Below are 23,047 nucleotides of genomic sequence, written 5' to 3'. Positions count from 1 at the left end.
TTCTCCTTTTCACTTAGTGAGATGCTCAAACTTCCTTCCCATCTTTCCTTTCCCTCTTCTGCAAGACCCAAATAATTAGGGACGAGGCACAAAACCTAACCAGAGCAGCAAAAGTCTTCTGGGCTATGCAGGATCAGGTACTGAGCCTGAGCATGCGAGTGAAATTTAAATAAAAATTGGGAAAGGAAGGGAAAAAAAAAAAAAAAAAGGAACTTGTGAGAAAGGAGGTTGTTAAACCATTCCTGACTTCTGTGGCTGCTTTATCAGCAAGGAGACAGTGACACTGCTTGAACTAGATACTGACTTTTCCCCCACAGAGGTTCTGTGATGATTTCTGAGCGTGTTCTCCGAGGCTCAGTTTTGTGGCAGGGGTTTATTTAATTTCCAATTGGAGATTTCAGGGAGAATCCGTCCCTGGCTGAGAGCGAGGAACGGCTCTGCCGGCAGCGCTGGGAAAGGTTTCTGGAGGGAGAGGATGGATCCCAAGCAATTGGGGGTTCCCTTCTATTCCCCCCCCTCTTTGAACGGCATCTCAGCAACTGTGAGTGGCATTTGGCTATCTGGGAATGGCCATTTCCTAGTGGCTCCTTCCCAATCCTCCTTGATCCCTTGGGAAGCAGGGAGAGATCACCTGCTGGGCTGGAGCTACCTCCCAACCCAGGAGCTCGCTTAATGCAAAGCAGGAGAAAAGTAGGGATTTAAAACACCCCTTTTAAGCCTTTTTCTTTCTCTTCTGAACCTGAAAACTGACTCAAAAAGGGTTTTCTTGTAGCCCAGCACAGAGCAATGAGAATGATGGCAACTGCAGTGGGTTTCTCTCCTCATATGACTGCAGCACGTTTTGTGGGAAGAGACAGAGAAAACCATAAAGCAAACCCATTTTCTTCCAGTTTATTGCTGGTCTGTATAGAAATCCTCAATCCTGGCAGCAGCACAGAAGAAATGAGGTGATTTATATATTTATATAAGAAATGAGGGGATTTGTTCAATAGTTGTTTTTAATTCAAGGGGACACGGCCCATGGTGGGACCCAGCCACGGTTTTCCTTAGCCAGGCTCTGCCTGCCTCAGTTCCAGCACCTGTGGAAAAGAAGCAGAGGGGAAAACACGATGGTTTGGGTTAGCAGAGGCATGGATAAAGCCTTTGGAGCAGGAAAAGTGCTGCTCATGGATTTCCTCTTACACCTGCTGGGCTCTCCATGCGCAGGAACCCCCTGGCACCACCCGGGACATGGGACTAAAATCTTGTGTTCCATGGGGGCATTGGAATCTCTGCAGGCTCTTTTTTACTTTTCCACCCCCTTTTCTTGCCTTCTCCCTGGTGAGATCATCCAAACCCAAGCCACATGGAAAGATCTCGTGGCTGTGCAAATGCCAAGAGCTTTTTATCCCGCTCTTGCCAGCCCTTCACGGGCTTGCTGGTGCCCCAGTGCATTTTGTGAAGCTGTTTCCAGCTCTTTTCTGGCTGGAAAGACAAATTATCACACAAGACAAATTATCAAGGATCCAAAATAGCACAAAAGGTGACACTTGATATTCATTAGCCAGCCAGATATTTCATCATGATCCCACATATCTTCTACCTATTTAAGGAAGCAGAAACACACACGTTCATATTCCCAAGCTTTTCCAGGCTTTTCGGGTCATAACCCGATGACCAGAACATCCAAGAACTGGAATATCTTCCTCTTCCCTCCCTTCCACAGTCCATTCATCCCCCTTCTTCCCAAAAAGATAAAAATAACGCACCATGTGAGCTGCCATTTGCTGTGAGGTTTCCAGCAGCTCTGGGATGTGTGGAAGGCAGCCAGGTAGCCTAGCAACAGGGTGCAGATATTTGAGGCTGGTCCAGACGAAAAAAAAAAAAGGATTGATTTTCCTGGGGGTGGGGGCAGCAGGACAGGCAGAGCTCTCCATCCATGCCCAAAAATCAGGATTTACCCAGGGTTGCTGCTGCATTTCTGTCTCCGTCCTGCTGCCAGTTTTCTGTGGAACAGAGGGATTTTCAGCTTGTTCTGGTGAATTTTGGGGTGCTGGTGTGCCACTGGCACTCAAGGGGTGGGAAGCAAGACCTGGGAGGTGTCAGGACTGGGGAGGAGAGGGTTAAACCGGCAGAGAAGTGCCTGTGTTGTCACAGCACCTTGTCATGGGTGCTGTGTGCTCTGTGTCACCGGGACACTTTGTCTCTAATCCACACACACACAGAGCAAAGGTTCAGCGATGACCAGAGGGAACCTCCTGCGATTTATGGTCTTTGCAGGATGGAAAAAATCTCCGTGGGGCTTTTGCTGGAAGCTTCGGTGGTGTTTCATCCTTGCCTGGCTCCCTGCTGGGGCTGCTCTTCCAGCTCCTCCCTGCCCCTCAAACCCCTCCTGGCCTTTCCAAATCTCTGCTCTTCCACCCTGCCCTGCTCCCCTCAGCCTGGGCAGGGGAGGAAGGCAGGAGCTCTTCCTCTGACCCCCTCACCTGGACTCAGCTGCTTCATCTCCCCAGGTCTCTCCCTTTTGCCATTTTTTGAAGGAGAAACCATGAAATATCCCTCATTTCCTGAGACATCCCGTGAGCCAGGCATGAGAAGCACCTCTCAAAATGCAGAGTGTGATTTATTTAACAGCTTCTCCACCCCAGTCTCAGCCTCTTCATTACCGGGACTGACAACCCTGCTGGATGCAATTCCTGACACGAGCCTGAGCTCCCCCTGGCAGGGAGAGCAAAGCCTGGCCCCGGGGGAGGAATTCTGGCACATCAGGAGAGGGTTCAGAGTGTTCCAAGGAGGCACCTTTGTCCCAGGCTGTGGATGTGCAGCCAGCAGAGCAGGGCTGGTGGTGCCAGAGCCCTTCCCTTGCACTGCACAGACCACAGGAGGGACATGGACAAACAGCACAAACCATGACACGGCCCAGCATTCCAAACCAAGCAGTTTGATCCCTTTTCTAGACAGATTGGGCCGTTTATTTATGTTTGCTGTCAATTAAAACAGCCTGGCTGAGGGGAAGGCTCCACCAGCAGGATCAGTAAGGGGCTTTTTCCCTCCTGTCCTCACTGTGACCAGTTTCACTCTCGTCTAAATGCAAACCAGCCTGTGAATGAGGCTAAAATAAAAAGGCCAAGAGGAGTCCATGGACGAGGCACAGGTGGCTGGTTCCCTAATGCCAGTGCTATTAATAACCCTCCCCATCAGGCACTTTGGAGCTGAATCCCAGTGAACAGGATGAGCAGTCTTTTAAATGATCTATATACTCCCCACCGGGGACTCCCTGGCATTGATCTGGAAAGATGGGCATTTCATTTCCATAATTTGTCTCAGGTTTCCCTCCAAGTTCTCTAGATGTGTTTGCAGGCAGCTCTCATCCGTATTCCAAAATGCTCTTTGGGCTGGAGAGCAGAATTTGAAGCAGGTTTATATTTGTGTGTGCACGTGTTGTGTGAGCGGCTTCAGCCCAAATCTCTCCGTGCAGGCTGCTGCTTCAGAGATAAGTACAAACTGCATCTGGAGAAATTCCTTTTCTCCACATTACTTGTTCCTACAGCAGAGCAGGCCCTTGTGGACAGGTGACATCCCCTGGGACAAGTGAGTGACACAGAGACTCATCTGCTCTTCTCTCCTGTCTCCTCAACTCCTCTCTGCCACTATTGAGTAAAAATGCTGCTGTTCTCCACGTAAATATCCAGTTCTGTGCCCTCCTCTTGTGAGCAAACTCACCTCTTCTGACCTGTGGAATGGCCTCACATATTTCATAAGAAGAGCCCAAAAAAGCACTGAAGCAAACAACCCTTCAATCTGCTTCACCCTGATTTCACATCAGATTTTAGGTCTGAAATGTCATCAAGTTAAGCATATAATGGTAAAACCAGGTCCCAAGGCAGCAAAGCATTTAAGCATGAGCTCTCATTTAAGCATATGAGGAATCTCACAGGCTGTGTGCAGAAATGGAGTTTTGGTGAGGGAAAATTATATTGTTCTTGCCAGACTGGGGAGTTGGTAACCCAAAATGTTGGTGTGTGAATCAGTCAGGGTAATTCAGGCATAAATCATCACCTTTAAACCTTTATAGGGGATATTATTCAAGCATATGACTGTATTAGCACTTTGCTCCTGCCAATAGGTCTGAAAGTGCCCAAAATCCAGGTGTTTTGATCCAGGTGTTTTATCTTTTACTCTTTGTGCCAACATCAACACCCAGTGTTGTCCTCTCTCCATCCCTTTCTACCTGCTGGCAGCAGATCCCTGAGTAAATTTGCACCTTGATTCCCAGGGGATGGAGACTGGAATGAATTTCAGTGCTTTGACTTTTCCAGATTTATTGCTCCATCTGGAGAGTCCCTGCAAGGCTGGCCTGGCAGTTTGGTTCAGTCAGGGAAGATTTCGAGGCTGTCTGCCTCAGCCCTCCCCAAAAAGGAGGACAGAGCTGCCTGGGTGGCCCAGGAGGGATTTTCCTGACCATTTTCTACATCAGTAATATCTCCTGGAGCTGTGAGAAACCCCAGTGGTTCCTTCTGTGAGGAGTCTGCAGAGCTGTGCCCCAGGGAGCTCCTGTCCTCACCTCACCCCAGCACAAAGGGACATCACCTGGGGGCTGTGACATTCCCACCACGCCAGATTTGCTGTCTGGCTGTGTTTCCTAAACCCTTTTGAGCAGTGCTGCTTCTCCCTCCTCCTGTCTGAGCCCTTCAGTCACCCCGTGGCCAGCTCAGGTCCCTGGCACTCCCTGGCCACCAGCTGCAAAGGAAGGCACCAGCTTTGCTCCTCTGCAAGGGATTCAGCTGCTTCCAGGAGAATCCCAAATCCATGAGCTGCTGCCTTTTGTTCTGCTCCACTTTGTGTACATGTCTTTTTGTAGGGCTTTACATATTAAAAAATCAAACAAACAAAAAAAAAACCCCAAGAAAATAAAACAAAAACCACAAAAAAATGCAGAAAAAACCCCAAGAAAACAAAAAAAAACCAAACAAAAAAGACCAAAAAAAATCCCAACAAGAAACAAACAGAAACCCTCACAAAAACCCCCAAAAAAACTCAACAAAGAAGACAATAAACCCTCCACAAAAAATGAACAAAAAACAACCCCCCACAAAAAAACAAAACAAAACAAAAAACCACGAAAACCAACAAAACCCCAAACAAACAAAAAAAAAACAACAAAAAAAATCCCCAACATCCCCTAAAAAAAACGGCAGGGGAGGGAGAGGAAAAGATGCAGATTGCTCTGCTGTTGCCTGGAATTCTCTCTCGACTTTCTGGAGGGTGGAGTGGAGGCAGCAGTGGATTCTGAGGGGTGCAGCCCTCACCCTGCCATGAGTCAGATGTTAATAATTATTTAGCAGTTGTGTGTGCAGAGAAAAGATTTTTGAAGGGGGGGGCAGGTGGAAATGGAATTTACATGCATCACTACAGTGGCCTTTAAAAGTCTTAGCATGAAAAATGCATGGCTGGCCATGCATTATTTATTCAGCAATGAATAGAATTTCCCTGAGATCAGACTGGCAGGTCAAGACTGACAAATTTGGCAGAAGGAAGCCTGGTGTGTGTCAGCCCAGCAGCACACGTGGAGGGAATGGGCCTTCAGGAAGGCACTGCTGCAAAAACCTGGCTGTGGAAGGATGGGCAGGGTTCATCCCAAGCAGAATTCCCTGTGTTTAGCAGCAGAGAGTTTTGTTTTTCCATTCATCGTGGATTCCTGTTGGAATTGCTCCCTTTTTCCACAATGAAAAGCTTTTTGCTGCTGATATCTGTGGCAGAATCTCGTTGCTTTGATCCATTTGTTTCAGCTTTTCTTGTGTTTACTCTGCCATCAGCTTGAATACAACCTTGAGGCTCTCAGCTGACAAATGCCCCCAAAATTCTCTCCCCATCTCTCTCATTTTGCCTTGCCAATTGTAATTCCCGTTTGAAAATAATTTTGTGCAGTCTCTAGCCCAGCTGCCTCCAGAATACCAATGAAGTACATCCGAGGCAGCAGCTCCTGGTTTTGCTGCCTGCCCTGATCCTGATTTGGAGACTCTTCCAAATACTTGTTCCCCTCCCCACATGCTCAGGAATGCTCCCATCCCTCCTGGAATGCCAGGGCCACTCCAGCCCAAGCTTCCAAGCAGGGGGAAAGAGCTGGACCTTGGAATGAGGGGATGGTTTTGGAGCTGGATGCTCCAGCCCAGCACTGCCAAACCCCCTCAGTGAATAACTGGGAGAACACGTGGCCACTCTGTGGGCCATCACTCTGGAAAGACCCATCAGAAATGCTGGGAATTCTCTCCCAGCTCAGTTTTTCACTCAACTTAGCAGCTGGTTATGAGCAAGCACTTTTAACTTGTGTGAAGGTCTCATTACAGAGTCATTTTTTAACCCTTTTTCCTTTGAGCTCTGCTGGGGAGACCCTTGATGTAGGAGAGCTCAGCTACAGCTTTGGAAGTCAAACAAACAGGGAGGAGGGAGGATCAGATCTGCAGTCACGGTATTTCCTCGCCTGCCTAGGGCTTTGAGGGAGAATTTCTCCTCTTGGGGCTGCTCCAGGGAGTTTGTTCCAGCAGGACCCCCCTGGACAGGACAGACAGACCTTGCCACCCCAGCAGGACCCAGTGGAGGAAAATGGGGATGGAAGGGCATGACTTGGATAGAAAACATCCCAGTTTCCATGGCCAGCAGGGCAGAGAAGCTGAAAAGGCAGGTGGGGAGTGAAAGGGAGATAAGGAAATCTGGGGGATGAAGGGCTGAAAATGCTGCTTGGAGCAGGGGGATGCTGTCCATGGGGACAGCGGGCTCGGGGACACAGGAGGGCACAACAAACATCCTGTGTCCCCTCCTTTGTGCACAGGGATCTGCATCATGAGCCCCAGCTCTGCTCTCCAAAAGGAAATGAGAAATGAGCCTGTGTGGAGCACACACACAGGCCCTGCACGCTCTGAGGAGGTGCAGAGTTTATTAGCTTGGCACACTGTTATTCCTGTGCAAGGCCAGTGAAATTTTCCCCACCACCTCCCCTCTCACAAGTGCCATAAGTGCATAATAGACATCCTACAAGTAGAGAAGCATCTCAGTAGCAATCTACTCTGGAGCTTGCTTGAAAATTGCTGTTTGCTGTAACGGTGCCCAGGGGAGCACTGCTCTCTAATATTTGTTTAAAGCAGACTGGTAAAAGTAAAGTAATGCCCTGACTCACTTCTCAAGGCAGGCTGTTCCCCACAACGTCAGGCAAAATTGAATTGCTGAAAGAATAGCAGCAAAAGGCTCTGCTCTGCAGTGAGGGATCCTCATCCAGCCCAGAGGTGCAGCTAGAGGAGCAGAGCTTCGGAGGAGGCATTTGGAGGCATCCAAATTGGCATTTGGATGATGGTATCGGGGTTACCTGTCCAAACATGAGCTCAGCCTTAGCTTGTTCTGCTGCCTGGTTAGGATTTGGGGTTTAAAACACCTTCATGGGCTCATGAGAACCTCAGGAGAGGGAGGAAGATGAGCAGGGGTGTTTGGGGAGGTTCTAAATGCCAGTGGGAATGGCCAGGGTGAGGTCACCGGATTGCAGGGATTTCTGTGATGAAGCTGGCAGGAGAAGCAGAATGGGATTTCCTGAGAAGAGCCAGAGGCACAGAGATCCCCACAGACAGAGCAGTGTTCCTACACCTTACTGAGTGCATGAGGTGATGGAAGGGCTGCTCCAGCACTCACACCTCCCACAGAAGGGTTGGGGAAGCCTGGGCAGTCCCTGCTGCCCTTTACCCACCCCTCAGCTGCCTCCAGAAAATAATAACAATAATCCCCAATGGCTAAAATTCCCTGTGGTGTGCTGAGGCCGCTGCTTTCCCACTACAGGGTTCATCTGATGGGGCTGACACAGCTCCTGGCACAGCAGGGCCTGCTCCTGGCCTCAACTCAGCCTCTCCTTTCACACAGCTGCTCACACTGACAGCTTTTGGGGCTCCCTAAAAACAGAGGCCAGACACAATTAAGGCAGTAAAAAGCAGTTCTATTTACTGAAGGGCCTTCAGGTACATTTAGGGCAGACAAAGTCCCCCAGGGGCTGCACCCAAAATGGACGATGGGTCACAGGTTTTCACACTTTTATAATTTTGGTTCATTTGCATATTGGGGGTTAATCTTCCAATTCCAGCTTCAGGTAACAAAGTCATTTACCCCAATTTGCTCCTCCCCAACTCATTTTGTTTAAATCTCTCAGGGCCTGAGGCAGTGAGGTGTCCTTGACCCCCAGGCCTGGAGAGGAATTGCTGTGTCCTTCCAGAAAGGGGGAGCAGCAGCTCACACTGTGTGTGGAGTTTAGAATTACACACTGAAGAACTGCAGGATTACAAATACATGAAAAATATGAAAGCTAAAATCCTGGGGCATCAACAGACCTCTCACTGAGGCCTGGTGAGATTTTCCCTCACTCATATCAGGCCCACCCTCTCTGATACCATGCTTTTATCAGGCCCACTCTCTCTGATATCATGTTTTTATCAGGCCCACCCTCTCTCCTATAATGTTTTCCCTCTCTCCTATCATGTTTTCCCTCTCTCCTATCATGTTTTCCCTCTCTCCTATCATGTTTTCCCTCTCTGATCCCAAGTGCAGCCTTTGGAACATCAGCAGAGCTCATCCCTGGCAATTCCCCATGACCGTGTGTGCCTCTCTGCCTTAATGTTTGCCAAGTGCCCAGAGATCCCAGCAGGGAAATTGCATTCCAGTGAAATATTAAAGGACACAGATCCCTACAACCTTGCTGGTAATCACTCAGTGACCTGAGAGGTTTTTGCTCCTCCCCAGCCTCCTGGTTTCTCTGTACAAGCCACGGTTCACTGGGCACAGGATCATCTGCAGCTCAGTTGTAAGGAATATCTTACAGGAGGAGAGGGCAGATAATAGAATGTAATGCAAAATCTTTTCATTGCTCTGCTTGTGTTTCTCATCAATTCAACTCCCGTTTACAGATGCAAAGAGGGAACCAAAATGACTCTCTTTAAAAAAATAGATATTGGTGGAAACGATTCTGGGCATTGTTATTGCCACTGCACTCTGCCGTGTTCATTGTTACCCAAATGTTCCTGTGGAAATCTTCAGGGCTATTTTCACAATTCATTTCTGACACAAATTTGCTGGGCTGCTGCTTTTGCAGTGGATTTTCCTCCCTGCCTTTCCTCCTGTGGGTGGTGTATTGCTTTCTCTGCATTCTCACCGTCCCAGGAGAGGTACCTGTCCATCCCTCCTGGAAGCAGAACTTCTGCACATTCCAGGCAGCTGTGGGCTCAGGAATTCTCAATTTATCCTGAGGGACTGCAGCCATTTCTGTGTTGCACCCTAGGTTCTTTCAGGGTTTATTAGATTATCTTTTATTAGGTTATGCTGCATCACAGAACCCTAAAAACCAACATTCTGGGGGGAAAGATTTCTTACATTTTCTAATAAGTTCTACATGAAGATTTCCAATTGTACATCGCTAAATGTGGTTTGTGGCACTCCTTGGAGATGTATAAATAGAATTATTACCACTTTATAGGTAGGGAATTCAGATTATGAGGGGGAGAGGTGACCAATCTTAGGTCACCTAGAACTACCTTGAAGAGGATAACATGGAATCAGCTATAGCTCTGACCTCCTAAACCTCACTTCGTTAATTTTAAACCTGAATGATGCATCCTCCTTATCCAGAGGGCTGTCCATGGATGTACCAGCACTGGAGCTTTTTCCTGTGGATCAGAAAGCCTGTGAGCACACTGAGCCTGGCTGGAGTTCTGGCTACTTAATGGTTCAAAGCACAGAAATCAGCTTTCTCTGTTTGAAAGTGTAATTTCTCATGTAAAGAACACTGAGTCACCCCAAAAACGCTTCATTTGTGCATTTAGTGAGATGTGAATGTTGTGTCTGTGCTGCCCTGAGATCTCTGAGAGCTGGGGTTACCTGCTCAGGTAACCCCAGGGTTCTCCTTTGAACCCTGCAGAGCTGAGAGCTTGTTTGTGTCCCCAGAGTGAGTGACTCAGTGCACTTTAATTCCAGAGCCATTCCTTTTGTGTCCACCTCCTCCTAACCTTCAATTATGCCTTCATGTTCCCTCTGTAATTGCCCACAAATTCAGTCGTGTGGCCCAAATCAAAGGCAAAGGCAGGAGCTGTGTTAAGGTCAATTATCTCGTGCTGCCATTCTCCTGCAAAGTGAGCAGCTTCTGGTGAACTCTGTTATTAAACAGGGCCTTATTCCATGCTAAACTTGCCCTAACTGGGCTTTTTCCTCCAAGGATCACTAACAGGTCATCAGGATCCCAGAGGATTTCAGCCTTGGAGGCAACAATCCCATGGATCAGGGTTGGGAATTCATTAGAAAGGAATAGTTGATGGTTTTATCTGCTTTGCAGCCACTTCTTCTGGAGGGTCTCACATCTGAGCCTATCAAAGGTCTGTAATATTAATTAAACCATCTAATACCCTGTCAAATTAGTCAGCATTTCCCAAATGAAAGTGAAGCTCTCAAAGTCCAGTTTGTCCAAAGCCACTCTGAACATCAGTGGGCAAAGATCATAAAAGCCAAGGGAGGGGGGAAGCCTGTGAGAACATCATTGAGTCACTCCCCTTTTAATGTAGGATTATCCTCCAAGAATAACAGGCTGCACTGTAGGCAGCAGAGGTTTTTAAAACTCCTTCCAACAAAAAATTTTTTTAAAAAAATTTAAAAAATAAAATCAAAAGCCTTTGGTTGATTTTTCTGTGCTGCCAAGTGGGAAAATTGATCTGCACCCTTGTTTTATATCTAAAAAATGCCCTAGGAACAAAACCTCCTCATAAAGATGGGGGACTGTTGGGTGATTAGGGAACTTCTAGATCTGTGAGAGAGAAATTCTCCCTTCTAGACCAGCAGGGGTTTCAGCAGCCAGCAGGGGATTTCTGGGTTGCATTTCTGAATTGCACCACGTTTCCATGAGAGTCCCAAAGAAGAGCCAAACCAAGACAGATCCTCGTGTTGAACACCACACCCAACAACCCCAAACCCCCTGAGCTGATGGTTTCCATCCCCACCAAGCCCCATTCGTGAGGAAGTTTGTGGATTTGGGGGGAATGAGTGGTCAGGGAGGTGCTGGACCAGCCAAGTGATGGTTTCTGTCTGAATTTGGGTCAGTTTGCACCTGTCACAGATATTCCTCATCTCTGCTGGGTTTCCAGATGATTTTCCTGAATGTTAGAATCTCTTGCTGTGTGTGGCCAGGCAGTGGGGTTTATTTATCAGCTGGAAGCACCTGCAGGGAGCAGCTGCATTTCCCATTCTGCTGTGCTGGGAAGTATTCCTCAGATTTATTCTTTTTAATAAACATCACACAGATGGGGGGAAATCCACATGGAAAATGCTGCTGTTTTCATTTACACAGCCCAATGCAGCAACTTCTAAGAGAGAGATAAGGAAATTGTACCACTGTGTCAAAATCTACTTGGTAACGGAATCAGAAAATAATCACAGTTTAAGGAAGAAGTGCATCAAATTCCTGGAATAAAGGACACCTTTTCATGAGCTGAAGGTCTCTGAATAATCCATTATCTGGAATCTGCAGAGGATTCAATAGGAGAGCCATTGCTGTATTTCCTTTATGCTTACTGGAATTCAATTTCGTTTTGTATTCTTCTTTGACATTAAAATATTGATGTTTACATCACTGCTACACCTCGGTGCCAGAACTGGGAATGGGAAGACAGTGGACTGCAGATAACATGTAAATTAGGGGGAAAATAAATTCCCTTCTGGGAGATTTATGGCTCCCAGTGGTTTGTACTGCTTAGAAAAGGAATCTCCCGTTTTTACAGCTCAGGATGGGAATCTGTTTAGGATTTCAGACCTTGACTGAAAGAGCCTTGCGCTTTCTTTTTAATTTCCTTGCAGTCAATGTTTCTGGTCAGGATAATCCTTGAATTGACAGGGATAGAAAGTGTCATTTTTCTGTCAGAATCGTTCGAGTTCTGTGTGATACACATCAAACCTCCCTGCCAGCTCCCCCAGGCACTTCAGAGTGCTCTGAGCCTGGCTTCACATCCCATCTTTCCAAGGGATAACAGAGTGGGAGGTGACCCTGCCCCTGGGATGGTTTTTGGGGTCCCTCCCAACCCAAACCATTCTGGGGTTCCCTGAGTTACACCCAGGCCAACACTTCCTGACCCTCAGCCTGAGCTGGGAATGCAGCACATCAGTTCACCTCACCCTGATTTAAAACCAGGATTTCCTGACTATCTCAATCACTTATTGCAACGCCAAAGTGCCCTGATTAAAAAAAAAAAATTAAAAATAAAAATTAAAAAATTATATATATATATAAAATATATCTATCAAAAGTTATAAAAATAAATAATAAATAAATAAATAAAAATTGATTAATTAATGATTTTATTAATTTTGCTGAATTCAACTGCCTTTGCCTGTTAAAGGATCCTCTTGTATCAAATGTTCTCCCTGTGTAGGTACTCACAAACTGTGATTAAATTGTCTCTTAATCTTCTTTGAGTGAGTTTAATTGAACATTGTAATAATCAGTTGAATCTCCCAAAAAAAAAAAAAAGGCTACCTCTTGATAACTGATTTTCCAAAAAATATTAATGCCACAAGGGCAAGGGAACTGTCCAATTCCTCCCTCTTCTTTTTTAATTTTGGCCTCTACCAAATAAAAACAAAATATGTGGCAAGGAATTTTTCTCGTTTCCAAGGCAGGTTGGTGATCTGAGGAGTCAAAACGTTGGAAGTCCCTCAGGGAGCCAAGTTTGGCACTGAAATCAGAATGAATCAGAAAAATGAGATAAATGGAATAAATTCAGAGAAATGTGGATAGGAGATATCCTCAAAGATCTCTGGGAGGAGCAGTTCAATGCTAACTGCTTCTCTGTTAGCACTTTCACACCTTGTAATTGCTTTTCCCTCTTTGGGGCTGTTCTAAGGGATCTCTCTCTCCCTTTCCCGGTGGCAGGAGAGCTCCTGCCAGGCTCCCTCTCCTCTCTGGAAAATCCTCCCTGGGTCCTGAGCTCCTCTGAATCCCTCCCTGGGATTTCCTGGGCAGGAATCGCTGCCCTGGCAGTGCCAGAGCGGGTCTGAGTCTGCAGCAAACAGAGCTGGAGTCACAGTTTAATCCCGAGTTTTGTGATGTGTCAGGAGCCCACACCTGGCATTTCATGTTCCATTCCCTCAAGGACTCACAGGTGCTTTTTCTTCTTTTTATTTTCCCCTCTTTTTCCCTCTGAGGTCTTTGCAAAAGTCTCTTTTTTTTTCTGCTTGCACTTGTAAGAGACTCCAAGGCATCAAATGCTGGGTGTTGCTGCCTGTGCAGCTCCAGGTTAAACACTCGGTGGGATTGAAGGAAAACACCAGGACAGGTTTTATTTCCCAGAGAGCCAGCAAAGCTCAGGAGAACACAGCTCCCAGACAGTTTTGCCAGGTGTTTTATTGACACCTTACACAGAGCAGCCTCAGCCCAGCATCCTGCTGACCTCTCCCACTGAAACCAATCCCAATCCCAATCCCAATCCCGCTGCTCAAAGCATGGAATCCCAGGATCCATGAGGTTGGAAAAGAGCTCCAGGGTCATCGAGTCCCACCTGTGCCCCATCCCCAGCACTGAGTGTCACCTCCAGGGATGGGGATCTAACCTTCCCTGGGCACTTCCAGTGCCTGAGCTCCCTTTCCATGGGGAAATTCTTCCTGAGGAAGAATCATCCCTTCAGGAGAGTCCCCAGCCTGGCTGTGGGGCTACGAGCTCACCGTGCACGAGCACAGCTGCTGCAGACATCTCCCTCCTCTCTTATAAGACTCCTTTTTCAGTTTTAAATTTAAATTTTTTACAATTTTCTATTTCCAATCTCCCAGCAACGCTGTGAAACGCGACCAGCACCGACTAAATCAGGAGCTTGGGAGCAGTGCTGAGCTGAGCCTTGACTGCCAGCTTTGCTTTGCTGCCTCTTCCTCTTTCTCCAGCCTCTCTGCCGAGGTGACAAAAGTGACAACGCCAGTGGATGTGTGAAGTCACACATCCTCACACGGCCCTGTCTGGCTGGGAAGTGACATTTCCCTGGGAATCTGCTTCCCTGCCAATCCGTGCCCTGCTGCCTCAGCCATCGCAGGGCTTGGAAGTGGGATCACAAGGCAGATGGAGAACTCCTGTCCTTGTCCCGGGTGTTGATCCTCTGTGTTCCCAGGGATTGCTGTCACCAGATTTTCCTGCTCCTTCAGCTCTTGCTGGGTTTGGGGTTCTCAGTTCCACAGAGCATTTCCCGGAGTAGCCAATCCATGGAGTTGTTGGTGTTTTCCCATCTTGGCTCCTCCCTAAACCTCTCACACAAATCCATCCCCCCAAAAAAGCCTCTTGCACTTCCACTCCCACTTCCATGTACCAGCAGCAAAATAAAACTGTTTCTTTATTTCCCTGTTTCTCTCTAACTTTATTTCTGTCTTTAACTCTTTTTTCTAACTTTGGTTCCATTTCATTGGAATGTTCTGAATGCAAGAGCCTTGATGGAAAAGAAGGTGGGAGCTCGTGGAAGTGCAGGTCTTACATCTCTGCAGCCCCAGCTGGCTTTGGGGGCCTTACAGCTGGGGAAAAACAGCTGTAAACATTGAAAAAGTCAAAGATGTGCTGCTCTGAAAAGTTGGAGGATATTTAGAATAAATTCAGGAACATATCACTGCACACTGGTGTCTATTTTTCCTTGCTGATATGTTCCTCACTGCCCATTCATTTCTAATTAGTAAATTGGTGGAATAAATCCTTGCTTCCAGCAGCCTGGTGTGTAGTTCTTGGGAGAATGGCCTGGAAATGCAGCACAAGGCTGTTTGTCAGTTATTTCCCATTCTCTGGCAGACAAAGAAAGATTCCTGGAGGTGTTCTGTAAAGTTGTTGCCCATTCTTTGGGGATGTTTGAAGCTCTGAATCAGCCCTGCTATGCCTCACTGGGCTGTTGAGGCTCCACTACTCATCCTTACCTCTGGAAATATTGATTATTTATACCCCAGCTGCCTTAAAACTACAGCAGCTGAGAAAGTGAGGGGGGAAAGCAGGATTCCCAAGGGAAGGGCTGAGGCAGGTTCTTTTACACTGCAAATGTCCTTCAGGAAATGAGGATGTGAATCTGTTGTTCTTGAGGGAAACACTTCATCACAAGCTTAAATGCTTTGCTGGGTTTTCTGACTGAGGGGGGAAAAAATAAGGTGGGAGGAAAGAAACAGCACCAAGGAGTCCAAAATAATAAAAGGAAAAGGAAAAAAAATAATATCAAGGATGACAGACAGAAGAAGCAGAGAGCTGCAAGGAGAAATAAAATGTTAGGTATTAAATTGGGAGGAGGAAAAGGAGAATTCAGACATAATTGAATGAAAATAAGAGCAGCACAGGCCAAAAAACACTGGGAATCAAAGTCAATATATCCCTGTCTTAAACATTAATTAATATTCTGGTGAGTGAGAATAAATTATTTGTCCTCCACAGCTCGATTCGTGTTCTCCTGATCCGCACCTGGAATGCCCATGATTGTTTTTGTTATTATTGCCCTTGGTAGGAGGAGTAGCTGCTTGTGGGGTGGGACTGGCAGAGCAGAGCTGTCCTGCCCCTTCCTCCTTCGTGCTGTGCCTTTGCAGGATGAAATGAAGCCAGGGAATGAAAGCAGAGCCTGGATTTCAGTGCCCCTGGTCCCAGCCCTGTGAGGTGTGCGCTCCCCCCAGCTCTGCCCCAAGCCATTCCCAGCGAGCTGGGGGGAACTGAGAGTGCCACAGAGGGGATGCTCGGGGCTGTGGCGAGGCAGGACGAGAGAAAACACCCTGTGAGGCAATTCTAGAATTAATTAGAGAAGTGCAGAGTGGTTTGGGTTGGAAGGGAGCTTAAAGATCTTCTCATTTCCCCCCTGCCATGGGCAGGGACGGCTTCTGCTACCCCGGGTGGCTCAGAGCTCCATCCAGCCTGGCCTTGGGCACTGCCAGGGATCCAGGGGCAGCCACAGCTGCTCTGGGCACCTGTGCCAGGGCCTGCCCACCCTCACAGGGAAGGATTTCTTCCCAAAATCTCATCTAACTCTGCCCTCTGTTAATGTGACGCCCTTTTCCCTTGTCCTGTCGCTCCGTCCCTTGTAAAATCTCTCTCCATCTTTCCTGCGTCTCCTTCAGGCCACAATTGTGTCACCCCAAAGCTTCTCCTCTCCAGGCTGAACAATCCCAGCTCTGCCAGCCTTTCCTCCCAGCAGAGCTGCTCCATCCCTCTGCTCATCCTGGAGCCTCCTCTGGGCTCTGCAGCAGCTCCAGCTGCTCCCTGTGCTGTCCTCGCTCCCAGAGCCAGGAGAAGGGGCTGTGAGAGCTGCTGAGGATCAGGGGGGACGTGCAGGCTGCAGGTGGGGGAGCAGAGCTGATTTTGGGAGCTGAGCAGGGCTCAGGTCAGCACAGGGGGTGAGTGGGGGCAGTGTCCTGTGGAAGGAGAGCTGTCGGTGGAATATTTCCAGGCTGGAAGCTGCGGGATGCAGGTGGCGGAAGAGCGAGGGAGCCAAGACCTTCCTGCAGGACTCCTCAGCACCACGGGCAAGGGCAGGCAAGGGCACAGGGCCCTTCATCCCAGCACCAACCTGAACCTCCTGGGCATCCAGACACACCCGGGAGAGCGGCAAACACAGGAGGAGGAGCTGATCCAAAAGTCTGAAGCACCACCCAGGGCAGACAAATTCACACAGGGCTCTTTGCCCCCAGGGAAGGAGCAGAGAAGGACAAAGGGAAAGGTTCCTCTCAGCCAAGAATTTAATTACATGCCATCTTTTGAGCCTGTCCCATGCCCTGCAGCCTCAGGGGCTCGCTGATTTCTTTCCTCACTGAAGCTAATCCCGAGCACTTTGTTTGGAGGGTTTAACTCCTTGGCTGGCCCAGAGGCCTCGCTGGTGCTGCCAAGAGGCTGCTGCCTTCTGAAATTCGTGCTCATGACAGAGGAACCCTGGTGATACAGACGATTTTCCTCAACAGACAAGAGCAACTGGGAAATAAGGAGGACCCACCAAAAGAAAAGAGCAATGCCAGATGGATTGCAGAGCTGGAGGGCGGTCTGCCCATGGATGTCTTTTTCCAGAGGGCAAAGCTGAAAGTCAAGTCCAGGGGTGTTTCCCTTCCTTTCCTGGGGATTTGTTCTCATCCTTGCACAGCTGAGCTCCTGCCCACAGCACCAACCTGCCCATGGCAGCACCAGGGGTGGCTGTGGGATGTGGCCAGAGATGCACAGATAATCTTTGATATGAGGGAGATCCTCGGAGGTGCCTCACAGCCAGAGCCCAGGGCTGTCCCCAAGGACGGAGGTGCAATTCCAGCTCCTGTGGGAATGCAGGTGATCCCCCTGATCACCTCACTCCTCACAGGGATGCTGTTTTGGTGCAGTTTATGTCCAGCAATCCTCACTGCAAACCCTGCATCACCACAGCCCTGTCCTTGCTTTGGGTTAAAATGCACAAACTTCAGCTCTGCCCAGAGGAAGGAACCACCTGGGGAATTTTCCTTCGGGATCTGTTTGTGAGCTCTTTCCAAGTGATGTTTTGGGTGGATTAGTTCCCAGCTAATGTCCTAATTAGTGTGAGCTGGCTTCCCTGGCCCTCCCAGCTTGGTCCTGGCTGTCCCTCCATTTTCCAATGCTCAGTGCAGAGTTTTCATTACAGTCCTGGCGTGGGCTCTGGGTTGTGCTGGAATATGAGAAGGGAGACACCAAAACTGATATCCAAGGGCCAGGGAACATATGTGACCTCTGCATTTGTCACAGCTGCTTGGAGAAGAGGCTGCTGTTGGCTTCATAACTGTGGCAATCTCCTGCACAGGTGGCCAAAACCTTCCTCCAGCACAGGAGAGAATAATTGGATAGCCCCCCTTTTAAACTGTACGTAACCAACCTTATCAAATTTATCACTGAATGTCACATTTTATCATAATCTAATCACCAGAGAGCAAGAAAAATGGGCAGACTTGTCTCCATCAATAAACAAATGATTACTCAGACAATAACAAGGTTTATTTTCTTTATTTCTGTAAATGTTTGAAGTCTTATGAAGACGCTCTGGAGAAAGGATTATTATTTATTTTGGCATCCAGACAGTTCAGTGATGGGAGCTTTAAAAAAGCTGAAGATGTTGATTTAGAGAGGATCCTAAAAATCTCACTCATTTTCATTCTGCAGGAGGAATCTGGGACATCAGATTATTTATCAGATTAAAAATGCACTGCCTGTTCCATCCTGCAGCACGCAAGTCCTGTGCAGAATGGCATCCTTGGAAAACCAGGGACGAGGGAAGAGCCAAAATTTCTACTTTAGTTTTTGTTTTTAAGATCACACAGCTGCTCTCTTGCCAACTGGCCCTTCTTCCATGTCCCAGTTTTGGAAGTTAAGTAGCATCAAATGCTGATGTTGCCAAAGGCAACCCCGCCACTCACAGCAGGAAAAAATAGATTTGATCAGCATCAGGAAAAAAAAAATTGGAATTATAAAATATGGCCACAAGTCTTTTCGGATGTTCTAGAGTGAGGAAAGTCCTGGCTTGTCCCCAGAGGGGTGACAAGGTGCAGCTCTGGTGGCTGAGCAGACATGAGGCCACCTCTGCTGTGGAATTTCACACCCACACACATCCCCTCTGTTCCCTTCTGGGAAAACAGAGATGTCAGGGAAGGAAAGGCACTTTCCTGGTGATCTGTGTCCCTCAGAGCCATCCCTCACACCCCCAGGCTCCAGGGAACCTCAGGCAGCTCCAGGGCTGTGAGGAGGAAGAGTCTGAGGAAGGATTTTTGTGGCAAAGAGAGCAATTCATCAGCTGGGCTGAGCGACAGATCAGGACTCGATTTTCTGGCTCAGGTGGAGACACCAGTGACAGGGAAAATTGGCCAAATTTGGCTCCCAGAGTGCTGGCAGGGCATTTCTGCTTAGGGAATCAGGGACCTTAAAAATTATTTCTCTTTACCCACAGAGGGTTACGAGTCTGAGAGCATTTATATACATATATATATATATATATATATATATATATATCCCCTCCTGGCAGGAGCTGCTCCAGTGCTTCCTTCTCTCTTCACAAATTGTCTTTCTCCTGCCCTTAATTTTGAAGCTTCTTGAGAGGAATGAGGGATATGTCTTTACAAACAAGCTGTGAATAAAGTAAAAAAAAAAATAAAATAAAATATAAAATAAAATAGAATAGAATAAAATAGAATAAAATAGAATAGAATAAAATAGAATAAAATAAAATAAAATATAGAATAAAATAAAACAAAAAATAAAATAAAATAAAATAAAATAAAATAAAATAAAATAAAATAAAATAAAATAAAATAAAATAAAATAAATAAAATAAAATAAAATAAAATAAAATAAAATAAAATAAAATAAAATAAAATAAAATAAAATAAAATAAAATAAAATACTGGTAAATAAAACTAGCACTGAGGGATAAAAGAAACAATGGGAAGGATTCCACTGATTGATGAATGGAAAAAAGATATTTGGCTTTTCAAACAAAGTGTAGGTTTGCTGGTAAATGAAATTGGATATTGAAAGATGAAAGAGACAATGGGGAAAAAGCATAAATTCCATAAGAATTAAAATTTAAGAGGGAGGGTTCTACATTAGAGAGGAATCTTAGGTGTCAGGCATTCCGGGGAGTCTGTGCCTCTCAAGTACCTCAGGCAGTGAGGAAAGAGAGAGGGACATGGCCGGGAAATTGGGATAAAAAGGAGATAAAAATTGGAGAGACCCCAGGGGAATGGTCCATGGCCTCTCCCTTTATTGGAATAAAGTTACAGGACTCCTCTGTCTCCTTTTTGGACATAAACCCCTGGTGTTTGTGGATTCATTTCCCTGACACTCTCTAGACACAAGATCCCTGCCTTAGATGGGGAAGAGCCAAAAAAATTACTCCTCCCTGCTCTATTTTTTTCCTATTTCAAATCTAAGAAGTTCTTAGCAACAAAAAATGTCCTTTTCAGTGCTGCTCTGCCATAACAAGACTGTTCTGTGTATCTCCTCCTAAGGTTTTCTGGAATTTTCCATAATTTTCTCAGGTTTTCCTGGAAGCACTTGAGCTGGAAAATAGAGTCATTAGTCCTTAAAAAAGGGTTAAATTAAAACTGGGGGCAATTGAAATCTGGGTCTAGAATAGGGTCAAGATTCATGGCTTGGGTCTGTAGCTGCTGGGGATCTTTGAAAATTACTTTTAACCCCTTTAAAATATTCATTTTAAAGCTTCTGGTACCTGACATTTCTGTGATAACATCACTGCAAAATTTCTCCTAAACAGCTGCTGGCTGCTCATGGGTGACCTCAGTGCTGGTTTTGTGCAGCCCTGACCTGCAAACATCAAATGCTCTGGGTTATTTTACAGATTATTATTATTATTATTTCCTACAGCCCAGGGGAGGGGAAGAAGGGAAGGGGAAATGGTGACAGAAGAGGGGACAGGAGGCAGTTCTGTCCCAAGAAGCAGAGTCTGCACCTCACCTGGGCCAGCAGAACAAAGACTAAGAGGGTTTTTGTTTTCCTCTTTTTAATTCCTTCATGCAAAATGAGCTGAATGTCCATTTGATCTTCCCAGGGAACAATGCTTTTAAAAAAGGCAGACAGTGCTTTCTTCTTGCCTTTTTCAATTAAGTTTACAACTATTTTCTACTGCATTTACAAACTACTTCAAAAGCTTTCTTGGAATTCATTCACCCCAGAGTCGTTTGGCTGTAGTACAAACCAAGAAATCAAGTGAAAAAAGTGCAATGAAAAAATAATTTAAAAAACCCCAACAACTTGCAGGTTAATAAGATTTCAGATGGTAGAAAAAAGCAATAGCTCAGAGCTGCTGTGTGAGAGACTTTGGGCCTATTTATTTCTGTTCTCTTCTTTCTTATTTTAATGCATCAGAGCTGAATTAGCCTTGGCAGAATTTACAGCTCTTTTGGTTTGCTGAGTCTTTAATGGCCCAAGTGATGCTGTGATCTGGTAATTACCTCGTGGCAGGCAAAGCTCTCAGGGCTGCTTCCCTACCAGAATTCTTTGTCAGGACCAGATCCAATCTGAGGTCCCCTTTTCCATGTGGAGTAAAAAATCCTCTTTCCCTGCCAGGATTCTCTCAGCCCTTTGCAGGGTGGGTGAAGAAAATGTGACCCATTAGAGAAATCCATGCTCCCATCCTTTTAACCACCTGTGCAGGAGAGTGCTTCACATTTTGCATCCCATTTTGACATTCCCTCCCTTTTCCCCTCTTTTAGGGCAGTTCTTGGCGCTTGGCTCTGCAGGGAACAGCCTGGAACAGCTGAGGCAGTGAAACACCAGAGTGAAACACCTCCTGACCCAGAGGGACTGCCACGAGCAAAGGGAGCTTTGGGATGAGGGCTTTTCCTGTAATGGAGAGTTCAGAGAGTTCCTGTGCAGAGACAGAGAAAATGTGAGGGCTGGAGAGTGTCCAGGGCAGGGAACGGAGCTGGGAAGGGCCTGGAGAGGCTGAGGGAGCTGGGAAAGGCCTGGAGAACCAGGAGGTGCTGAGGGAGAAGGGAAAGGGCCTGGAGAACCAGGAGGGGCTGAGGGAGCTGGGAAAGGCCTGGAGAACCAGGAGGGGCTGAGGGAGAAGGGAAAGGGCCTGGAGAACCAGGAGAGGCTAAGGGAGCTTTGGAATGGTCTGGAGAACCAGGAGAGGCTGAGGGAGCTGGGAAGGGGCTCAGCCTGGAGAAAAGGAGCTCAGGGGGCCCTTGTGGCTCTGCACAAGTCCCTGGCAGGAGGGGACAGCCGGGGGGGTCGGGCTCTGCTGCCAGGGAACAGGGACAGGAGGAGAGGGAACGGCCTCAGGCTGGGCCAGGGGAGGCTCAGGGTGGACAGCAGCAGGAATTTCCCCATGGAAAGGGAGCTCAGGCACTGGAAGTGCCCAGGGAGGGTTGGATCCCATCCCTGGAGGTGCCCCAAGAAAAGCTGGAGGTGGCACTGTCCCCACCCCAGGCTGTGTCCTGTCCATCCCTCCCCATCAATGGGGTTAAATGGGAGAGACAAGAGGATATTTGCGGCTCCTCCCATTTAAGAGAAGCACAAATGCTTTTTAAATACCCTGGACCTCATCCCGATATTTATCAGGGCTCACACAGACTCCGCCAGGCAGAACAGGCTGGAACAAAAGGCAACCACAAGAAAAAAAATAAAAAATAAAATCTCTTTTTCCTACCCCCACCCCGCTGGGAGTGGGTGGAAGCGCTAAACTTCCCGGCACTTGGAAAAAAAGGGAGAACGGTGATGTGAAAAGGAGAGTGTCAAAGAAACATCCTCCATCCCCAGCTCCTCCCCCGACTTTGTACCCCCTTCCACCGCCTCCTCCCGCCGAGAAATCGCTGAAAACTTTCAGGCTTTAAAAAAAAAAAATTAAAAAAAAAAAATAGATGAGCTGTTCTTCTAAAAAAGAAAGAGGAAAAAAAAAGCAGTGGGAGGTTTTCCCTCAGAATTTCCCTCAAGTGTTGGGACTGCACATCCTGGTTTGCCATGGCTCCATAAATTTGGGATTTTCACAACTCAAGTTTGAGGCTCCAGTGGCTGCAGGGAATGGAGCAAGGTTGAGGGAAATGTGTCATTTCAGGCCTCATCAGCAATCCTTTCAGTGCACTTTCCCTCTGGAATGCCAGAGGTTTAACCTTGAACATTAATGCAATTAATATGGGATCAAAGTGTTTGCTCTGCTGCCTTGTGTTGGTATTTTCACAAAATGCAGGTGCTGAGAGCAGAGAATAAAAAGCCTTTAATGAACAGGAGGAATAATTGCTCTTTATTCTAAACCTCTCTAAGTTAAATCATTTCCTTTCAGTTTTCTTAGCTCTCGAGGAGGAAGATTGCAGAAAATGGACAAAACTATTAAAGAGAGTTATAGCTGGCACAAAGGGACCTTGGAGGGCAGAAATGATGGGACTGTATGAGGAAAAAAGATCTGAGTGCAGCCCAGTTTGGGTTTACATTATAATTTGCAAAAGCTGCAGGTGACTGCAGGAATACAGACAGGGGAAAAAATCAATGGTGTGAATTATTAAAAACCAGAGGGCCTGTTCCTCCATTAATATGAATTCACTTGGTCCTCAGCATTGCTAGGATACACAG

The 23,047-nt window shown here is 47.0% G+C and overlaps 2 long non-coding RNA genes across 2 annotated transcripts; both read right to left on the bottom strand.

The window, feature by feature from the left end:
• Positions 1–876: 876 nt before the first annotated feature.
• On the bottom strand, positions 877–5,118 carry LOC111935363 (uncharacterized). Its single transcript, XR_002867667.2, has 3 exons — positions 1,941–5,118; positions 1,749–1,842; positions 877–1,079 (listed from the first exon to the last, which is right to left on the bottom strand). It is a non-coding gene; the product is annotated as an uncharacterized LOC111935363 (long non-coding RNA).
• Positions 5,119–18,008: 12,890 nt separating this feature from the next.
• On the bottom strand, positions 18,009–21,472 carry LOC147650332 (uncharacterized). The gene is made up of 3 exons (XR_015276667.1): positions 20,432–21,472; positions 20,187–20,281; positions 18,009–19,082 (listed from the first exon to the last, which is right to left on the bottom strand). It is a non-coding gene; the product is annotated as an uncharacterized LOC147650332 (long non-coding RNA).
• Between the last annotated feature and the right edge of the window lie 1,575 nt (positions 21,473–23,047).

The sequence above is a fragment of the Cyanistes caeruleus genome, chromosome 15, assembly GCF_971803275.1.
Source record: "Cyanistes caeruleus chromosome 15, bCyaCae1.hap1.1, whole genome shotgun sequence".
Classification (NCBI taxonomy): domain Eukaryota; kingdom Metazoa; phylum Chordata; class Aves; order Passeriformes; family Paridae; genus Cyanistes; species Cyanistes caeruleus.
The sequence above is the reverse complement of the archived record's forward strand: the minus strand, read 5'-3'. Positions and strand labels throughout refer to the sequence as shown.